Source organism: Xiphias gladius, chromosome 24, assembly GCF_016859285.1.
Source record: "Xiphias gladius isolate SHS-SW01 ecotype Sanya breed wild chromosome 24, ASM1685928v1, whole genome shotgun sequence".
NCBI classification, from domain to species: domain Eukaryota; kingdom Metazoa; phylum Chordata; class Actinopteri; order Istiophoriformes; family Xiphiidae; genus Xiphias; species Xiphias gladius.
The window spans coordinates 24303179-24324881 of NC_053423.1; the positions used below are offsets into that span (position 1 = coordinate 24303179).

The 21703-nt window shown below is 42.7% G+C and overlaps 1 protein-coding gene across 4 annotated transcripts in view; it reads left to right on the top strand.

Moving 5' to 3' along the window:
* Window positions 1-7016: 7016 nt before the first annotated feature.
* Window positions 7017-21703, top strand: part of LOC120786771 (zinc fingers and homeoboxes protein 2-like) — a 125579-nt gene continuing 110892 nt past the window's right edge. For all 4 annotated transcript variants that reach the window (XM_040122408.1, XM_040122407.1, XM_040122411.1 and 1 more), the window contains exon 1: window positions 7017-7355. The gene's annotated coding sequence lies outside the window, so the exon portion shown is untranslated. The remainder of the gene's footprint in view (window positions 7356-21703) is intronic.

Genomic DNA, 21703 nt, shown 5'->3' on the forward strand with positions numbered 1-21703 from the left:
ACTGATACTGTAGCTCTATAAACACTCATCTGTGTGTAAATGAGCCCAAAGGTTTGAGTTGGATGTTATTATGCAGAGCAGGTGAAGCAGCCCGGCTTCTCCTCTCAGTCTGAATAAACACAAAAACACAAAAACAGACGAGGCAGCCGAGCAGAAAACCCCTGCCTCTCTCCCTCTCTGCATCATCAGCTCACAAGAAGGGTCGTGTGTAAACAAGTCGGGACGATCCACCTCGCAAAATCTGATAAACTCCGGCTCACTCGGGCGCACACGTACGCACGCTCGCACACACACACTCACAGAATTAACACTGATACCGTGCTGTGTCGCTGATGTTTGTAATTATCGACACTCGCTGCAGCAGAGGATGGTCCCGTGTGTGTGTGTGTTTGTGTGTGTGTATTAATAATTAATCCTCAGTTCATTTGTATGTAAATGTGTCCAGAGAGCGCGCCGCTCTTGTCCTCCTCCTCCTGATGAATAACGCATCAAGGAAGACTGTTTAGCACCAGAGTGAGGCAGGTGACTTACTAATGAGCACCAAAGAAGAAAACCATAGTAGCACTCGCAGAGCGCAGACTTCTGCCAAGGCCAGTGTCAAACAACATACTCCAGACTTGGGATAAAAAAAATTCAAATTAACAGTGAACCAAACTGATCTGCCCCAAAATTGAATGGGTTCTTCCCCGGCAAAAGCCCCAGGCCTCCACCAAGATCAGTGCAAATCGGTTCAGTGCTTTTGGCCTCACCCCGCTGATAAATAAACAAAGGGACACGGGTTAAGACACGGGTCAACCTCCTTTGCAGCGGTAAAGAGGCAAGTAGGTGACTCAGCTCAAACCTGCAGGAGGAGACGAAGAGACGCAGCTTATTAAAGGTGCTATATGTAAGTTTTTGCTATCTCTACAAAGCAAACATTAGCATCAACAGCTGTTTATTTACCATTCTAGAGGAAACCTTGCAAGTTCAGCATCCATCAAACTTCGTTCCTTTACTCGCCAAGAGCCGTCTCCAGTGGCGGGAAGCAACGCCAATGTTAACTGTTGTTTTTGCTTCTGTTTCTATCACTTCTTTTCATATGCTGAAGTTAGCACGCTAGCCAGCTAGCCCCGGCCCGTCTCGTCATTTCCCGATATCGAGTCACTGTAGCGTCCAGGCTGCCCTGAGGAAGTAGCGCTGCTGAGAGGGCGTATTATAAGCTCTTGTCTTGTAAACGCAACGATGGCTGAAGGTCTTGGCGAGCGACCATCACCGCCACCAAACTTACAAGCAGCACCTGTAAGTATTGTAGAGGAAGGTAAGGCAAAAGCTAATGATTCCCTAATGTTCTCTGAATGTTAGGAGCCGGTTCATGGTGATACAGTAAACAGAGCCATCGAACAACTGCAGAAGAAGAGGACGCAGTGAGATTGACTCTGTCACTGAGAGAGCGCCAGTCAAAGCTCGGAGGATGGAAAACCATGTGGGGAACGTGATGGAAATCTGACGTTCCTGTTGGTTCCATGTGTTAATGTGAGGAAGGTTCCAGTCTCCTCACAGCTCCTCACAGGTCTGATGGTTTCGTCCGTCACCGTTTTTAGTCTGTCCAATGAAGCAAAAGCCTGAGTGGACATTTAAGTCTCATGCTTCATGTACGTCCTGATCAATGGGATAAGTCTGTTTCCGTCGCACCTTGTTGCATTTTGTTTTCGTCGATACCCCAGCTTTTCCACCTCAGCCAAACGCTGAATCTCTTTTGTGATATTTCAAGGTTTTTTTTTTAGTTTTTTAATTTTTGCTCTTTCCACTCCACTGTGCATAAAATCCGGTGGAGGGAAACACCACCTGTTGATCAATTACTGCCCTCACATGAGCCGAATCTGATCCTAATGCACCTTGCCTTGTACTCAGTTTTGTTACTAGAAGATGAAGCCAGCAGTCGTCTCACGTCTAAGATCTTTATTGTGTGATATAACGACTTCGCTCTGTCGCCCTTAAATTATTGTTATATTGAACTGAAAATAGAAACTCTGCTCGGATCCACTCGGGTGTTAAACATACTGACACACAGACCTGAAACCTAGAAATACAACAGGACCTTGCCACAGCTGATCAGACCAGATATCATCAAAACCCGGCCCCACTCAGGTTTTGGTTACCAGGTTCCCGAGTGGACCCGTGAGGACCTCTACAAAGGCCACCGTTTGGCACACGCTAATAAGAAAACACATGGACTCACCGTGTGTTGTTTTCAGTTTTCTGTATGGAGATCAACAGGAAATGCGTTTTCCTAAACTGCCTCCATGTGTAATTTGGTAATAACACATGCTTTTTACGGAGGGCAGGTGATCCTGAACGCCTCAGTACGGAAAGGTTGTGAAGGTTGTTCACTGTTTTGTAAAACAAAGACTCCGCTGTTTTGGCTCTGAGCCCTCTGAGAAGGTTTTGACTCTCTGGCCGAGACACAAAGTCAGCAGGGTCGATGTGAGCAGTGCAGTGCTGTCACAGAGGCCCAGGGCCACGACTCATAACCTCCATGGATATGTATAACACCTGGAGGATGCTGCAGCAGCTAGACACTCAAAGAATCGGTACGACAGCGGGTTTGTGATGTGGATCAGTCCAGTTTGTCTGTAGAAATGATGATAAAGACCATCCCGATCTCCAAACTGAAAAATATGTGTTGAAAGTGATCTCTGGTATCTGCTGAATACAGGTGAATAGATCGGAAACTTATTTCTTTTTGGCCATGCTAGTGGTGTGGATCCAGCCTGAATATTAGTATTTCAACAACTATCACGTGGGTTACCATGAAATTTATTTCAGACATTCATGGTCCCCGGAGGATGAATCCTAATGACTTTGGTGATCCTCTGTTTTTTTTTTTTTTTTTGGTCTAGGGCCACCAGCAGGTGGAGGCTTTTGTCAGATTCTGGAGCTACCTTTTATACTAGGGAGTCCGAAGTTAAGGCTGAATGTGTAGCATTAATCTCAGCGCATTCGGCTCAAAGCAGAGCCGAGCCTGAGCACAGCTGAGGCTGATGAAACCCAAGCAGTTTGACGACGCAGAGCTGAGCCTGAGTCTGAGATGTCTCGGACACCCTACGGACGATAAACCCTCTTGATTTAATTAACAGCACGACCTTTCCTCTGGTTCCGCCCTCAGGACAAACTTCGCATTTTTCAACGCCAGCACTGGTAAAGATCTATGAACAGCAAAATGGTCTCTCCGTTTTTAATTGAACCAGTATTTTTGGTTTCTGGTTTGGAATTAACATTGCAGCCTTGTGGGGCTTCTAGAGTAGCTAAAGCACTTGGTCTTTTAGGTTGCGTTGAGATGATGAAAAAGTATGTAACTTGATAGCAAGACTGTGAAAGGCAGCTCTTACAAGCGATAAAAGGAGCTAAGCAAAGACACAGTCCTGTTTAAGGGGTTGGGTATGCTTCAAATTAACCTGTTTGTACTAAGTACCGTGTGAACCAATCCTAAGGCAGAAGTGTTTATATCTTTTCTGAACTGCTAGGACTGAAGACGGGGAAGAAAAGCCTCCTGTCACAGCGGGGAGACACGATGAATTGTCCAGACGAGGGAGATGGTGCATTCGTGGTGCTGCGCTCGTTTGTTCACACAGAATTAAACACAAAAACGGCACACACCCTGCCAATCACTGTGTGAAGTGGATCAATTATTGATTTAGAAAAGTTGCAACAATTGTCCAGCAGAGCCATTCTGGTCCTGAAAATGGAAAGGGATGAGGGGAGGGGGTTTCAGATGATGTCCGTCGACAAGAACTTTATTGGAAGCGTTCTGAAACGTTTACACAAGCGTGAGACTGCCACACTCCATGCAGACGTACCGGTGCATTCAGTGTCCTCAGTGTTGGACAAAGACACAAAGATCAGTGAGTCTTTGCAGCAGGAGAAAATGCTGCTGAGTCACTGCCATTGATCAACAACTCTATCAACTCCCGTTCAGTGTATTAAGTATCTGCCTGTGCTGACTGCCCCTTTAACAACACACCGTGCAGCCTGTTAGGATTTAGACACTGCCACATCTTTCATTGTTCTGATGTTGGACTGCCGGTCCTCGTCTGTCCTGACTTTTATACCAGAAGACAGAGCTGCAACATCCAGACGCTCACTGACTTAGTTTAATTTGTGGTGATTTGTTATGTTTTTTTAATTTATTGTTTTTATCGTGTGTTTTTATAATAACCCCTGTCTTTAAACCATATTATTTTTATGGTACAATAAAGATTTATCTAAATTGTAACCAATCTATTTGTACATAATCCACAGCCACTTTGTCAGAACGCCCTGTTACACTGTGACATATGCAGCCTCTCAAATATTTCTGGTTCTCCAACCTAAAAGCGGTAGTGAGAGCCACCCAGCCCGTTAGAACAGTGTGCTGAAGTGTGACACCAAATAATGACTTTTAGTTTTCCTTTTCGGGCGGCTTCATTTGACTTCATTCGATTAATTGCAGGGAAAGGGGACAGCAGCTGCAAACACTCCTGTCATGAGACAGCCTGAGAAAAACCACGCAACTGCAGACTGTTGTGCCGTTTTCCTTTTCCGTGTGCAATTTGAAAGTTTACATCCGTCATACTTTCGTGACCGCTGTGTGATTGAAAACCTGCTAAAGCCTCCTTTGTATTTCTGATATCACTTGTTATTGTGTCTCTTTTTACAGGTTTGATTTTGTTTTTGTGTAACCACAGTGATATGCAAATTCTCTACGAGGGTGTGTCACACATTTTTTCCTGTTTTGTCACGGACTGAAAAATTCAAATGGCCACCTGTGTAATGAGTGTATGTGAATAAAAGCCAAAAAGAAGTGATTCCTGTGGTTTGATTTGGCTGAGATTTTCTTTCCTCTTCTGGTTTTTGAGGTTCTGGGCCACCGGGGCTGACTTTTCTGAGTTAACTGTGCGAGAGGTCACCATGTTAAATATGTTAATGTGTTATTAACTAACGTGGAGTCCAATTCTTTAGCAAGAATCCTTTTTGTAAAGGCAAGGGACAAACTTTTCTTTTCACCTCGGTTATTCTGCAGAGCCGTTGTCGCCTCCAAAGCTTTCTCTCTGCAGAAATTTGTGACACCGACGGCTCTTGATTACTATTTTAAAGACTATTTTAAGCTTCGAGTGGTTCAGTTTTTAACTTTTGTTGCTAAGCAATATTGGCCAAAACTCTGCTTATTGGCTAGAGCTGGCACTTTTGCCTGGCAACATTACCTGATTGTGTATTCTGGAGACACTGGCAAGAGCTTCCAGTTGCAGAAAACTCTTCTGCAGAGATGGTTCGGGCTGTGGTGCCAATCTTACTTCGAAGGCACTGTATTGTTTTCACCGGCTTGTCCCTAAATGCATCACATCCAAGGATAAAGATAGTGTGCTCCTTGACAGTTATAAAATACGTAGTTTACTTAATGAGCGGTGTCTTGAGTGAATTTGACTTTGAATAAACTCCTTACTGGCAGGCAGTCGCAGATGTCTGGTTCAGAGGATGAAAAACCTGCCACCGAAGGAGGATCAATTAAGAAACTGGCTGATATACAAAATTTTAACAGTTGTTTGGGGAAGAAAAAGCCAGTCCATGCTGTGTCAGGATGTGATGCATTTACTGGAGATAATCTGAAAAGACCTGGAAAGCTGCCTGGAATAATGCTCAAGGTTCAATTTGTTCATTTGTTAAAACATGAAAATTACAGTGGTCCCATCCTAATTAACCCATGCCGATTACCAAAACGTAGGAAGCAAGCATCCATAAAATGAAAACGGATATAAAGCAGCATTAAACTATGTTGCTTTACTGAGGAGAGAAGTCGTCTTTCAGCCTGGAAATGTACGGTTTAAGTCCTAACGTGAGCCCGGTGCACTGCACTTGAGCAGGACACCAAATCGAATCAGTCGAACTTTATTTTCTTCAGCGCCTTTCGTACAGGCGAGTGCAAATCAAAGTGCTGTACAGGTGACTGACAACCAGACAATAAGACGGTAAAGATCTAAACAGTGAAAGAATATGAGATGAATGCACACGAGAAATAAGAATGTAATAATGAAACAGATTTTTTTTAAAATAGACAACGGCAAAGTAGGTCAACGGCAGTGATTGAAAGGTTGCTTTTTCATTTTTTGAATCTAATGACTGAAACAGATTCAAATTTGGACTAAATCTTCTTTAAACTGCCTCAACTATTACCCGGCTATCAGGGTGTAGCTCCGGCTTTCTCCCGTAGGTGTCGCTCTCCGTCATCTTTTCCCGGAGAGTGCGAAGGGACGTTTCCATGCTCGCTGCATCTGATCGGTAACAACAAGCCCATTTATCAAAGATACATGAGCCCGATGAAATGCCGACAGCAGTCTGAGGAATGGGGGGGAAACTTTACTTCCACTCCCACACTCCCTTCTGACCAGAACCGGTTCACATTTTTCTTTCGATGCCGATTTAACGTGGGCTGCTCGCCGGTCGCGGCGGTGATGCTGCACCGGAGCAGGCTGCCGTTTGGCAGGTCAGCTCCAGGATCAAACAGGTGTTATGAGAAAATTAACACACCGGCATTTTTTTTTTGTTTTTTTGTGTGTGTTGTTTTTACACGGTTCTCCATCACATAAATGCAGTTTTATTTACATTGTCAGGCAGACTTTTGCTTCTGCAAACATCAGCTTTTAACTAAAACAGGCTTAAGGACAATAAATCATAGTTAGATACAGTCAAAAAAGAAAGAAAGAGAAAGAAAGAAAGGAAGAAAGAGGATGGTATACATCCGAACCAAACTACGAGCCATCGGGAATGTTGCCGTTTCAGCGTGGTGGTACCACTGCAGATAAAAGTGGCACTGCGTACTACAAAGTCATCACTAATTCAACACAGAGCACCTCGGGTGGGCCATAAGTCCCCACGCGAATATATAGGAGGGCTGGAGCGATGTTGAGCAGCAGCCGCCCGCGCTGTGAGTCGTCCGGCAGCGGAGCGGTGCAGATCAGGGCTGCGGCGGGGAGACAGGGGTGCGTGGCTCTAACATGCCTGCGCTTATCCACCGCAACCCGACCAGCCGTGCCAGCGTCCCGGCCACGCCGTAATCAAACTTTTCTGTACATTTTCACGTCACCTGGACGCGAGACATAAATTTGGCATCCTATGCAAATATATGCTGACGTAAAAGATCATGTGGTTTTTGTCGTCGATCCCCCCTATGAGCAACGAGGAGGCTTTTTTTTCTCCTCTCTACTGTTGTCTTTAGGTTAGCTATGCTACAATCTTTACTGTACCCAGCGCTAGCTATATGCGCCCCGCACCGCACCACTCTGGATATCTGGGAATAATCAACTTCCAGCTTGTCGCACCCTGCAACCAGAGACTACACACAGGTAGGACACGAGGGAAACTTCTCGTTTTTTTAACTCCTGGAGAGAAATTTTGACCAAAGTGACCGCAAAAGTGAAGTTATTAAAGCGGGTTGTTTGCAGCCAGACTAGCCGCCTGGCTGGCTGGCTGGCTGTCTCTGCCCAGGCTGCTGCTGCTAGCGACCGTCCCCTCCATCACAGGCTCTCAGAGTGGGAATCACCTTGCTACCACCCAGCAAACCTCCACGGCAACCAAACTAGAATTAAAACTGTTAGATACCTGGCTGTCAGGCAACTTTAGTTGCTGTGCGACTGGTCTCGGGTTATATTTGAGGATAGTTGTCAGACAAGTGAATGTCATCCGGTTCGCGTTGTTTTTTTTGGTATCCAACTTTTGCCGTCCCCCCTCCACCCCCGGTGAAAGTGCACATAATAAATTTATTAGCCAGCGGAGCTAGCTGTTAGCCAGCTGGCCCCATGCTAATGACGGACAACCCGGTGAAGCTAAGTGCTTTAGCTTTAGCCTTTACCCGCACACAACAGCACGAAACGTGGCTGCCGTCTCTGGATGTTATGCTTTCATGTCGGGAAATGCATTTGTTTTGGCTGGCTCCCTCTCCCCCTTCTCCCCACTCCGAGTTGGCGTTACTCCGCCGACCCGAGTAGAAAATAATCCCGCTGTCTTTTTTTTTTTTTTTTTTTTTTTTTCCGTGACACGGTGACGGGCAGTGCGAGTGACAGTTTGGTTCGTGGTGTCGGTTCAAGTGTTGTTATTGCCCGCGGTACGTTGGGTACAAACGGGGCTAGCTAGCAGACAGCCAGTCTGGCTGGTTGGGTCATCTGAGGTGAAGCCGCCGTCAGCGGGCTGTATGGAAACACGCTGGCTGCTAACGGCGGACTGGTTTTTAACTGGTTCTTTTTTTTTCTTTTTACAGAAACTGAGCCTCGGTTTACATCGGTGTTCGATTTCCAACTGATCCGTGGGTTTAAAGCAGACGTCTTTAGCGTTACCGCCGCTTTTTATCTATCTGTTTTGCACAGAAAACGGACTGTCGGTGTACGTCCTGTACGGCAGTCGCTGGTCGAATCGGACCGCCAATTAGTTTGATATTAAACAGTTTTACGTGGAAACGGACCGGTGGTTTGTGGTTATTACGTGTGTAACTGGTGTATACCAGGACGAAAAAGTCGATCAAGTTTGTTTAATCGAGTCGTTTAATTGGTTTAATGTTAAATACGAACGGTTTGTCGTCGGTTTGGCTCAGAGGAGGACTGGTTGCCTGTTTGGTGAGCAGACGTTGACTTCGTGCCAGTTAATGGCAGACTGTTTTTTTTTTTTTTTTTTTTTTTTTAATATAGAAACAGGCGGACGGTACGTACAGTATTCTGGTTTTTAACAGTCTTATGCAAGAAACGGACTGTCGACGTATATTATTCTGTTTTTTAAACTGGTTTATGATGAAACTGGCCGTTAGATTGCACAATATTGGACTGGTTTGTAATGGCTTTATATGGAAATACGCGTTTGTGTGCATTTGGGTTTATTATCGGCCGTATAATTTTGGTAATTTGATCTTGATAAGTTCATATTTTAAAAGCCAGTGGTGTACAGTCTTAGGTCCGACTGATTTATACAGAAACTGACTGTCCAGACAAACTGGTTTATAGCTGGTGTGTTGACTCAGATTGCGCACAAAACAATGTACGGTTTTACTGGTTTATTGTGTGTTTGTAGACCAGGACTGTCACTGTATGATATGGAAAATTCCTTTCTCACGATTCTGCTCACAATCAAACTTTTCCCTTTTCCAAGTTGAACCAGTTCAGGCTCAGTATGTTCACCGACCCAATTTTCTACCCAAATCTTGTTACATAAAATCATGAATAATTAGGTGTGTCTCGCAAACCAGTTTGAGCCATATGCAGTGATCTGGCTGCGAATGGAAAAACCCACGGTGACTTCTGACCCTAGTGAGAATATATTTTCACCCTAGTTTTATTTAGTTTTTCTGCTCTACCTGTTGTTCTCATGCGACTCCCTGAAGTTTTTGGTTCTAGTTCGAAGGACGCGCAGGAGGAAGATTTCTGTCAGGCTTAGATGAACAGGTGTTTTTGGGCAGGTGTTGCCCTCCGCCACATCCCTGACGGTGTGACCGAAGTGTGCCTCGGGTCTTGGAAATCATTGGAGAGGCTCGGATTAGGTGGCGAATCCTCCTCCTCTTCCTCCTTCCTCTATACTGCCCGGTGACAGTGTTAACATCCACCTCCTCCCAGCCGCCGCACTGTATGGCTCTTGTTCAAAGTGTGTCAGATTTTTTTTAATGTTATCTCCCTCTCGCCTGTTCTGGTTCATAATCACATTTCCTTTTCCATTGACCGAATTTTTTTTTTGTCTCATATTTTGCTGCTATTGTATCGCCGCCGTGTCAGGCTTTTTAATCCTATGATATGGATGCAGGGATCAGTCAGTCATGCTGCCAGTCTCCAAATCAGAGCACGCTCGCTTGCTCTCTGGCTGCTATTTATTTGTCACAAACGCCAACACACAGACACACACACACACACACACACACACACACACACACACACACGCGGAGAGCTATCGTGCGCTTTCCCTTCCTTGCTTGGAGACTTCTACACACGCTCGCACATTCTCCCGCTTTTCCTCTTCCTGCTCTGACACGCTGCTATTTCTTTGACACACACACTCACACACATTTTACCGGTTCCTAGGGAAATGCAGCTGTGATTTACTGTTGCCACCTGACCTGTCACCCCGATCCACAACCACCCACAGACACACACACACACACACACTCTGCAGCCGTGGTAAGCTTTTATTTCACCGTATACACTGTTCACATAATTGGTTTTTATTGGTGAAAATTGCAGCTCAACTCATGTTTTTTTTAGTTTTTTTTTTTTAATTATTATTATTTGTAGCAATTTCAAATGGACCCCATTCTGGGTTTATGTTGCCCTCAATGGCATTCATTCATGAGGGTTTATGACAGCTATAGGAGCCATAATGAACTCACACAGAGACACACGAACACACAGACACTCTGCGACAGCTAACATCATGCACACACTCTCTCTTTGTCGCTCTATCAAACTGCTATTTATTTCACACACATGCTGAAAGCATGCATGACAGCTGCATCTTGCGTGCGCACACACACACGCACACACACACACACACACACAAAATTCAGGCTTTTTTCCACTCACTTTCTTTCTTTTCCTTTTCACTCAGACACGCACATGCATTTTCAGTGCTATTGGTACTGTATGAAATAGTGAGAGGCTGTGTGTGTGGGTGTGTGTTTGGGAAAGAGAGTACAAGCATGCCAGGTTGTGTGAGTGAGTGAAGTGGCAGTGATTTCGTGTGTGTGTGGTGAGTCACTGGAGAGCATGGGCTGGCCAGAAACACTCAGTGTGTGTTTGTGTTTTTGTGTGTGTGTGTGTGTGTGTGTGTGTGTGCGTGTGTGTGCGTGTTTGTCATAGTGTCCACCCTCCCTCACTGCTGCAGCTCTTCATGGGGAAACTCTACACACACACACACGCACACACTCGCTGTATTGGATCTGCACGACTGCTGTTGGACCAAACCCACCTTCCACGTCGACTGGGAGGGTTTGAGGGTTTGGGGTGCGAAATTTGTGTGAACATGAACACCAGAGATCCCCATTCGACAAGATTTAACTCCTGACTCCTCCAGACATTAAATGAGCTTTTATTTTGGTGTTCAATCAGCTTTAATAACCTGCATTCTTGATTGCTTGTTGCTGAATTTGAGATCTATCTGAAAGTATTTATTGGATGATCTTTGATTTACTCATATGGAAATGTGGAGAAGTGAATATGGTTCTGCTTTTTTTCATATTTTCTGCCTTGTAAACCTTCTGCATTAGTGGAGAAGCTTTCATTACACACTGTAATATCAATTTTTAACGAGTTATACGCAAATAATCCACACCAATATTTGTTCCTGCTTTGAAAAGGCTTTTCCCCATGTAGAGTAATTTTCCAACTTGGACCCGCTACTCCTAACCATTAATCCTCCACTAAACCCGTGGTTACTTATTTGAGATCTATTCAGCGGTTTTCCTGTTGCACCTTTTTTTTTTTTTCCCCAAAATTGGCAGTTTTGTCCCTCCCTAACAACAAACTTGTGGGCATACGGACGATCGCACAGCAGCTTGTAGGATGAAATGGTCAAACCAAGTTCTTACATCTTTACATATGTTAACATCGGGTAAATCTGACGGCCGGGAGGTCGGTGTAGATGTTGGCCAAATTAGGTTTAAGGTCATTTGAAAACATTTACCCCATTATATAGTTGGTGCTTCCAGAGTGCACCGACAAGTTGATTTTTACACTGTAAAATGTCCTGTCCAGTTGGTTTCTTGGTCACAATTGTTGTGTTATTAAAAAAAAAAAGACTGTTGGCCCATATTAGCAGATTTTTTTAAAACCTCTCAAATAAAGCTGTCAATAAACAGAGAAATAGTAGGAAACTATTTTGATAGTCATTTTCAGTCATTTCAGTCAAGCAAAAATAATCCAGTTGTTATTTCTATAAGTCGACTTACAGAAACCTGTGCAGCTGTGTGCATCTCATCCACATTTTTGTGGCCATTTTTCTGTGGCTGTTTTTCTGGCCCTTGCACAGGAAGATGACGTTCTCATTCTTAATCTCAAAGCTCTGATTGCTTGGTGTTTTTCCAACTGGGGAAAAAGCCTTGAGTGAGCACAGCACCCGACCAATTTGAATGACTTAAAAAACATTAGAGATTGCGGTCACTGATTCAGAGGACTGGAACCTATGTAGTAGGATTCAGCCCGGAGTCGGTGACAACGGTATTGATTAGCCCACCAGTGCTACTCGAGATCCGGGTTTCATATGTACATTTGAAACTTTACATACATCTGACAGTTATCCTCTGAAAGCCCATTTTCATTTAGAGGACAGCCTTGAAGTTCTCCTTTTTCGTCTATTAGTTTGCACCAGCAGCGCAAAGACACTGTCTTCACAGACAGTGGGGAGCTGGACAGAAACAAGATCTGTCTCACACACCTGTGTGGTAGAGACTGGGCAGTGAAAACACTGTTCATTAATTTATTTGCCTGTTCTGTTTTACATTTGGTTTCCCGTACTGGCAAATTCAGGGACCACCGATCAAGTGATATCAGCTGATTCTGATCAGTACCTGCTTAATCAGAGCATCTCTATTGGTTGTTAAGAATCAGATCTCATTTAACAGCATCCATATCTGATGCGGCTTCTTCAGTGTGTGATTATATTTGACTTCTCCTGTTGTATCATTAATCAATCTGACCCTGTTTGTGTATTTGGGAAATGTCACATGAATCTATCCTGGTGAAAAATATTGATCTTGATCATAATAGTGTGGAAAAATGTTATAACAACAGAAATATTAATGGTAATAATAATTGAGTTTGAGTGCCCTGTGGTCCAAGTGCTGCTTCAGTGGCTTTTCCACACTGCCAAGAATAACTGGGGGAAACACTGAACTTGTAATTGTTGAAATTTTTGGCAGGAGGAGGCCAAATTTTAGGACATTGAATCCTGGAGGAAAAAAAAAAAGAAAAAAAAAGAAGCAGATTCAGTCCAAAAATATCAGCGTCGACTTCTTCGAAAACCTGCATGGGTCAAACCAGAAAACAGAAAAGATCATTTCACACTTAAGTTTCCTGCACACCTGAATGACATGTTCCTAAAAATACAATTGGTGCAGGGATGAAATCAAACTTAAACGCCGTGACAGAAAGAATAAAAAATACAGGAGAAATGCAAATGAGTTACTTTAGCAGATGAGATTAAACAAGCTGAGTGGTGGTGTGCTTGTCAGGCGAGAGCTCCGTAAAGTAATTAATATTAATGTAACACGCAAATAAAACAGTACGACTTCACTTCTGTTGTCTGCAGGAAGAGGGGTATAGAAAGCTGGTCTTTATGCAGCGCTGCAGGGAGCCGTGTGACTGGTAAACCAACCGACAGCAAACACATTGTCTTCCACATGATGAAGTGTCTGTCTGGACCAATCGCCGACAAATATGTCACCTTGTTTCTGAGCTGTTACCGTAGTTTCCCCGCTGGGGCAATCAGTTTAACATCGATCAGCAGTTCAGTCCCGCCCACAACCTCCTCGGTGGGATCAAACGGTCTGAAACACCACAGAGGGAGGTCACATGGTGTTACAGAGTCAGATGTAGTAAAAAGAAAAAGAAAAAAAAGTACATTTGGCAGAATTATAAAATAAAATGTTCAAATAGCCGGTGTTTGAGCCAGGATCGGCTGAATGGTTCAAATGGGATCATTATGATGTTTCTGTGGGGTTCACTGCTCATTCAAAGGGACATAAACAGCAGTGTGAAAACTGCGCACTCATTTAGTGCTTAGGAAAAAAAAGCATCGAAATGATGAATTTATATTAGACAAATTAAATTAGACGTATAACTAATTTAGTTTTTGATTACGCTAAAGAAATTTAGAAATTTTTTGGGGCTATTATAAAATCATATGCATTAAAAATGGGGTGATCAGGAAAGACCACCAGGGTCTCACAGGGTTTAACTGTTAACCCGCAAATATTCCGATCGGTAATTTCTTAGAGGGCGACTTCAAAGAACTTCATTTGTGTTTCATTTAAATCTATAGAAGCAGATCAATTTACCGCTGAGCCAATGTAGTGAGATTTACAGCCGTATATTACTGAGATATTTAAAAGGGCTAAATCTCAAAAAATGTCGTTAAGTCTTGGCCCATACTAATTCTTATTTTCATAATTGATTTATCTGCTAATTATTTATTTTTCTCAGTTAATGTAGTTGTATAAAATGTCAGAAAATAGTGCAAAATCCCAATTTTACTCATTTACATTTTCCTAAAGCCCGAGCTGATGTATTCAAATCGCTTGTCTCGCTCGACCCGCTGTCCAGAACCCAAATATATTCAGTTCACTGTCACTTAAGATAGGGAAAAGCAGCAAATCTTCACAATTTAGAAGCCTGAAGTCCAGGAAGGAACATCTGGCATTTTGGCTGGATAAAAGACTTGAATGACGATGAATCGATTTGTTTCAGTTCTATAGTTTCAGCTGTAATCGCGCTGGAAAGTGTTGTTAATTACTGATAACAGCTATGCAGATTTCCAGTTACGGCAATGACAATAAACTGACAGTTAAACGTTGCTGTTTGCAGCTCTCAGTCTCACTCTGGCTGCTGAGCTTAAGTTACATTTAGCTAAGGTTACATTTCACAGACTGACAGGACAAACTGCTGCTCAGCTCTGAATGCTCCAGAGCTCCAAATTTAAATGAAGACCTAAAAATATTTCTATGATGCGCTGTTGTACAGTGCACTATCTGCTAGCGTTAGCTGTCTGGCTGCTGCCGTATACACCGGTGACTGGTTTTAATGTTGTTGCTGAACCAAAGAGAGATCATTTCCGAAATACTGCTGGTCTCATTTAGGAGAAATAAAATTATCATCTGAAGTTCCTTCCCTAAAATATTCGCAGGCCCAACTCTCTGAAAGTGTGTCCCTTTGTCATTTTGACATAATTTACTGAACGTGCTTTAAAAAAGTAGGCGAGTTTGTTTCCGTTTCATGCCATCAATCATTCAGTGCAAGTTGTCACTTTGTTCGAGTACCTCATGGTTAGAGCGAAACACTTCAAAAACAGACTCTGTGTTTGTTATCACTGCTTATATAATATAGATTTCTTTTTCCTTAAATCTCCAAGAAGTCATTTTTATCTCACGGAGAGAGAAAAGAGTGCTTATTTTCTCATTAAAGCCTGCAGTGTGTGTTTCTCAATTACTCAACACATGACTGACCAGCAGCATTGATGGGCTCTTCAGGTAAAAGGCGTCTTAGATTAGCTCCCCCTCCTCAACTGTGATTTGCTGAAGATCCCCCTCCTCTTCATGTCTGGATCGTTAATTTGGACCTTGTTTCAAACCCTCATTTATCCAGAAATAGCTCACTGAGCACCGTGCCCCCTTTTTCATCAACGTCCTCATTGATATTCATATGTTTCCCCATGTTCACACCTGGGGGCCGCCCAGTAACACCGCAGGCCCGTGTCATGGTGAACTCTGCTGGAAGAGGACGACGCCATGCTCAAGAGAACTTCAGCAGCATGCTCTTAAGGCGGAGGAGATGTTTCTCATTCACCCATCTCAGTATTTCCACATTTCTCCAGCCGGTCCACGATCGCAGCCAACCACTGTCCAGGCGAGAGGCCGCTTCCCTGAATCTGCCTCGGCACGGTTTTTGTTTGTTTGTCGGCACAAGAGCGCTGCTGAAACAATGTGGAAAAACTCTGCTCCTGTCACTAATGAACAGGTTCGCAGTTTTGCAAGGAAATCAAATGAGGTTCCCAAATTCACTGCTGGGCAGTATACTGAGACCATATGAATCTGCCGGCTCTCAGAGGTTTTGCGGCACTGTTTATGCCACAGTAGCTATAACTAAATCTCTCTAGGTGTATAATCGGGACCGGTTTAATATATTTTTAAATATATATTTAATTTTTATACAATTTTTGAATTGATGTGATGAATCCGGATTTGTCAGGTGTTTATTTTGCTCAATTTTCTTCCAAAAGCAAACATTCCAGTCTGGTTATTTTGTTAATAAACAGTTTATCCACTGTTTTTCCAGAAAATGTACTAAATCGTTATACTTGATGTCCATATCACCCTCTCCTACCACAGTATTGTGGGAAAAGGGGTCGTTTTTCTTATTTTTAAGGAATAAACCAAATTGCCTCCAGATAGCTGTCTTCAATCGATTTATCAGCAAAGTTGTCATCAGCATGTCAACGTAGGGCTTGACCTGTCGAATTTTGCAAGAATTATTTTGCCGACACACTTAATTGATTGACAATGAATTTGATAATCGAATAAGCATTTACGTCATTAAGCAGAAACCCGAAACGTTCTCATTTTTCCACTGTCCTTATTGCAATAATTTGCTGCTTCTCTCTGTCTTATATCATTGTTAGTCGATTATGTTTGAGATTTGGACTATTAGTCAAACAGAACAAACAGCTTTGAAGATGTCACCACTGGCTCTGGAAAACTGTGACAGATATCACAGAACACCATATGTAGGGTTGTACATAATTATAAAATGTATTCATTTTTTAATAAATGATTTGGATTATGAAAAATATCATTAATTTCAATTTCAGTAAATCAAGTGACTACAGTCAGGACTGGGAGTATCTGGACAGTTGCACCTTCTTTGGTCAGCACATTCAATTTGAAATAAAAGAATGGAGGCTACATTAAAGTGCCAAGTCTCAGCTTTAATTTGAGTAGGTTTAAGTCAATATTGAAATCAATCTGTGGGTGATATAGCCCTTTTAACACAGCGCTCAAATTGCAAGTGTCCACAGTAGTTGGACACTCGGCTACTAAATGTTTCTCGGGCAGCTGGGTGTCGTTTCACCGGTAGTTCGTGCACAAAAAAAGCTCACACGTGGCTCAGAGTTGACCGAGAGCTGAGAGTTGGTATTTAGATTGAGGTGGAGTTGTCTGTCGATGTGAGCAGTGAAGAGGCGACCATGTCAGTGAAGATTATAATACTGAGGCTCTTAGGAAAAGCTAAAATCCAAAGGTAGCTGGTTTGCCAAAATCAACAGTTGGGTGCATACTAGAAAAGCAGGTGTGTACAGGAAAACTAGAACATGGCAAATGACCTGGTAGACTGAGGAGCACAAGCCTTATGCGCCTTGTCTTGTGGATGACAGGAAAATCGTTTGCACGGTGAAGAAAAACAACTTTATGGCTGCACAGCAAGTCAAGAATGCCCTCTAGGATGTAGGTGGACATGTGTCCTGGTCAGTGATCAAGAGAAGACTTCATGACCAGAACCTCAGAGGACTCAGCACAAGATGCAAACCTCTTGTAAACCTCAAAAAACAGAAAGGCCAGGCTGCATTTCACAAAAACACAAAAACAAAAAAAGAAACCGGTCGAGTTCTGGAACAAAGCTCTATGGACTGATGAAACAAAAATCAACCTCTGTCAAAATGATGGAAAGAGGAAAGTGTGGAGAGAAAAAGGAACAGCTCATGACCCAAAACTACCACCTCATCTGTCAAACGTGGTGGTTCTGTTATGGCTCAGGCATGTATGGCTCCAGTGGAACTGGCACACTGACATTTGTTGATGATTTCACTGTTGAAAGACCCAGCGGGATGAATGCAGAGGTTCACAGGAGCATTCTGTGCTCAGATTCAGCCAAATGCATCAAAACTCATCGGACGACATTTGATCATTCAGCAGGACAACGATCCTAAACGTACGGCCAAAGCAACCACAGAGCTGCTCAGGGTGAAGACGTGGAATATCCTCGAGTGGCCGAGTCAATCATCTGATCTCAGACCGACCGAGCAACAGACTAAATGCAGAGACCTCACAACAAGAGACCAGCTGGAGGCTGCACTGAAAGTCTGAGGGTCAAAGACTTCAGGAAGTCACTGACTGCAAACACAAGATGATTTTGTTGGACTTCGTGTTTCTGTCCAATTACTTTTGAACCCCTAAAATTTGGACACAAAGTTTTAAAAGGCCTATATATCCCACACAGTTAATTCTGTACTGATGTGAACCTACTCAAATTAAAGCTGAGACTCGGCACTTTAACGCAGTCTCCATTCTTTTATTACAAATTGAATGTGCTGAAGCTCAGACCCTGAGGACCAAAAAAATTTGTAACTGTCCAAACACTTCCGGTCTTGACTGTATTTGGTCCAGAGAATGTCAAAATAAATGACTATTGCCTGTCCCATTGCCAGAACCCAAAGCAATGTCCTGAGATTTCTTACTGAGCCTGACGTCCAGCAAAATTATATGACGTTCAAAATTAGATAATTCAGTTATCCTGCTTATGAGTCTTTATCCAACAAATATTCGGTCCCTTTACCCCATGAAAAACCAAAACAACTACATTGTCCAATGTACGTTCACCATTATGGTGAATAAATTACCAGGGGGATTTATTCCTTGATTGGCTGTCGTGTTCTTCTGATTAATTTGCAGTTTGAGTCTTGGCTGCCAGATTAGAGTCGGTCAACTGGTTTTTATTTCTCAGGCGAGTTTCGGCTTAAGTTGCTGGGAATTAAAAACGAACCCTAGATCATAAAAATAGTGATAATATTAATCATGACAATAAATCTCCAGAGATGCGAGTGTGCATGATATATCAAATTAAACAGTTTCTTTAATATGTAGCAAGACTGCAGATTACAAACTACACACAATCCTCACTGTTCGGTGTCCAATGTGAAAGCTACAACTCTAATAACATTAAAATTACATATCATTAATCAACTAACCTTATTTGATTATATAACATGATACAGTGTGAACACAAAGATCAGGAACAGCTGTTCTTCGTATGTAGCAGAGGGAAAAAGGTCAACAGGTTTTCCTTATTGACTCTGCCCCCTGAATCGTCCTCAGACCAGCATGAAAACAAGATGAAAGATGCAAAGATGAATTTATTTTAATAAAAAAAAAGCAAGAAGAAATGATAAAATGAAAGTTCATCTATGATAGATGTGTTTTGTTGTTTTTTTTTTTTTAATTTATTCTGTAAAAGAATCCTTATTTCTATCTTCATTTTGAACTGATTGAATTAGCCTCTTCCTGCCATCCTGCTGCTGCAGATTTAGGAATCGTAGGAATTTGGAGCTCTCTCTCTCTCTCACTCACTCACTCACTCACTCACTCACTCACTCACTCACTCACTCACTCAGTGTAAATAGGCAATAGCATCTTGGCTTCAGCCCTCTGAAGCTCAAAAAGGCTCTGTTTTAAACCAGGAAAGGTTTCTATTTAGGAAGCATTTCTAAGAGTCAAAATGTAGCCACGGTCTCATTCAGGTAGGACACATGGGAGGAAGGAAGCATGAAGCGGCTTCTTAGGTGGCGTAGCAAATCCCACAATGCATCGCAACCACATTGCTAAACAACAAGACCTCTAAAACTTCTCCCGACATTACGAGATTATTAGCAGGTGTGAAGTCTCATCTTTTGAGAGAAAGTTTACCAAAAATGCATTAAAAAAATTAGCTGTAGACTGAGGACACTGCAGCTGTGGTTTGAAACTTTAGAGCATGCCGTACCTGTGGCCACACTTCAGTGATGTCACAACAGCTGTGTGCAATCAGCGGTTAAAGACAAAACCGGGTTCAGTTTGACCATATGGGAATCACCTCACCCATTAAATATGTTGCCTTCGCTGTGTCATGTAGCCTCCCTGCTCGTTTTCAGTGAAGCTAATCAAGCCTAATATCATGTTTTATAAAAATGTACTAATTTCTTCTCACATTAGCAGAAGCACTCTTTATTCCGGTTGTGGCCGGGGGCCTAAACTATAGAGAGCTGAATTGAAACCAGAGCCTCATGGTTCTGTTCCAGAAGTAAGAAAACCTCATTCAAAATCCCACGGACATTTGGAACAAAACTAACAACTAATAATTCAGCTTTGGGACAGAGGCTTTCTCAGCAGTATGTGGTGTGACTCAAATTTAATATTGTGTATGTAATATTTTGTGTATATTCCATATATAATACTTGATATACACTATTGTCAAATACTACAGTATATAAATGCAAATATTTTATTCTCCAAGTACTTTGTGACAAACAAATAACTTCACAATACATGCGGGGTTAGGGTTAGAAGTGAAAACAAAATGGCTGGTTATCAGGCTACATTACAGGTTCTTTTCACAAAGCTTCCAAAAATGTTTTTCTCAAATATACTTCCGAAATTGCAAAATATTTTGAAGACCCAGTGGTCACAAAAGTGACTCATGAGCTGTGGTGGGACCGTAAGAAAAAAATCTGCATGTTACTTCATGAAATTTTCCACTTTTTCTGAATGACTCTATCCATCCTCTACTTCTTTTTAAAAGCTGATTGTTTGAGGACGTATAAAGTCACCTCACCTCCTACATCTGTGACTAAAAGAGTCATCAGGGGCAGACATTACTCACACTGTCCCTTCACTCTCAACAACACCCTGCCTCTACCGAGGCCGCCATCGCACCGAACTGGCTGAATGTGATACTCCCTGACGGAGGCTTATTCATCTCAGATGAAAGAATCCGTTTTCAGGTGCAGGCGGCGAAGACCTTACTCTACTTACCAAACTGTCCCGTCCACCTCTTTGGAAGGGAAGTTGTCGTGAAGACTAAAGTAATACCAGGGGAATCGATCACATAACCCGATCAGTTTCATCTGAGTACATCTGAGCTGCAGAATCCCTGATTAGGACTCTGTCAATCAGCAGCAAAGGGATAACGTGTGACTGTGCTGTGATCGCAGAGCTGCTGGTTTGAATCTCTGAGATATTTAATGAATGTGTCGCTACTGCCAGCACTCGAAAGCTACTCGCAAGGTTATGAAACTAAACAATAATTTCCTAGCACGCTCTCCATGTGTGAAAAATATTGAAAAAAAGGGTCTATTATTTGTGCATGGAAAAAAAAAAACTTTGTATAATCACAGGGTTTCCTTTCAGGGACCAAGGAGTTCAGAAATTAAAAATACAAACAAGTATGGTCACTGTTAAACGCTGGGCTTCATCAGGACTTTATCATACTGGCGAAGTGCCCTTGAGCAAAGCGCTGAAACCTTAAGTGACCCGAGGCTGTTTATAGTAGGGTTAGCGTTGTTTTACTCGTACTGACATCTTCAGCTCTGAGTCTAACCTAACGTTTTGTCTATGAGAGTTTTGAATAGCATGGTGCGTTTACACCGTATGGATGAGGTTTAATGTCTCCTGAGCTCTTGTCTCCGCTCCCCTGTTAGGACGGATTTACGGATGGTGTAAGAGGTTAACGTCAGACCCACCGTAGATACTCGCGGCTAGGTTTTTGATTCATTGATGAACATTGATTTTTCTCCCGTTGGTATCAACGTCAACACGCTAAAGAGGTTTACCAGACGTGAGCACAGCATATTGTGCTTTAATGTTATTTATCACAGTAAGTCTGTTTAGTCTTTCATTTACTTTGTTTAACGAGCAATTTCGCGAACGTCTGCCTTTTTTTTTTTTTTTTTTAATTACTATGAAACCACGTGCAGTCGCCGTATTTCCATTTCTTAATTTTTTTTTTTCTCCAGTTCACTATGACAGACAGCAGGGGTTCGTGGTGCAGTGGACGTGTCTTTTTCTAGATCTAGAGCCTTTTGTCCTCCTACTTCTTGATGTCTGCGCCCTCTCTACACGGGCGCAGACATCATAAACTTGTTGGAACAAAACACAAGCAACCCAAGCTGACCAATCCCCGTCTCTCGCAGTTTTCATGTGGTCTCACCG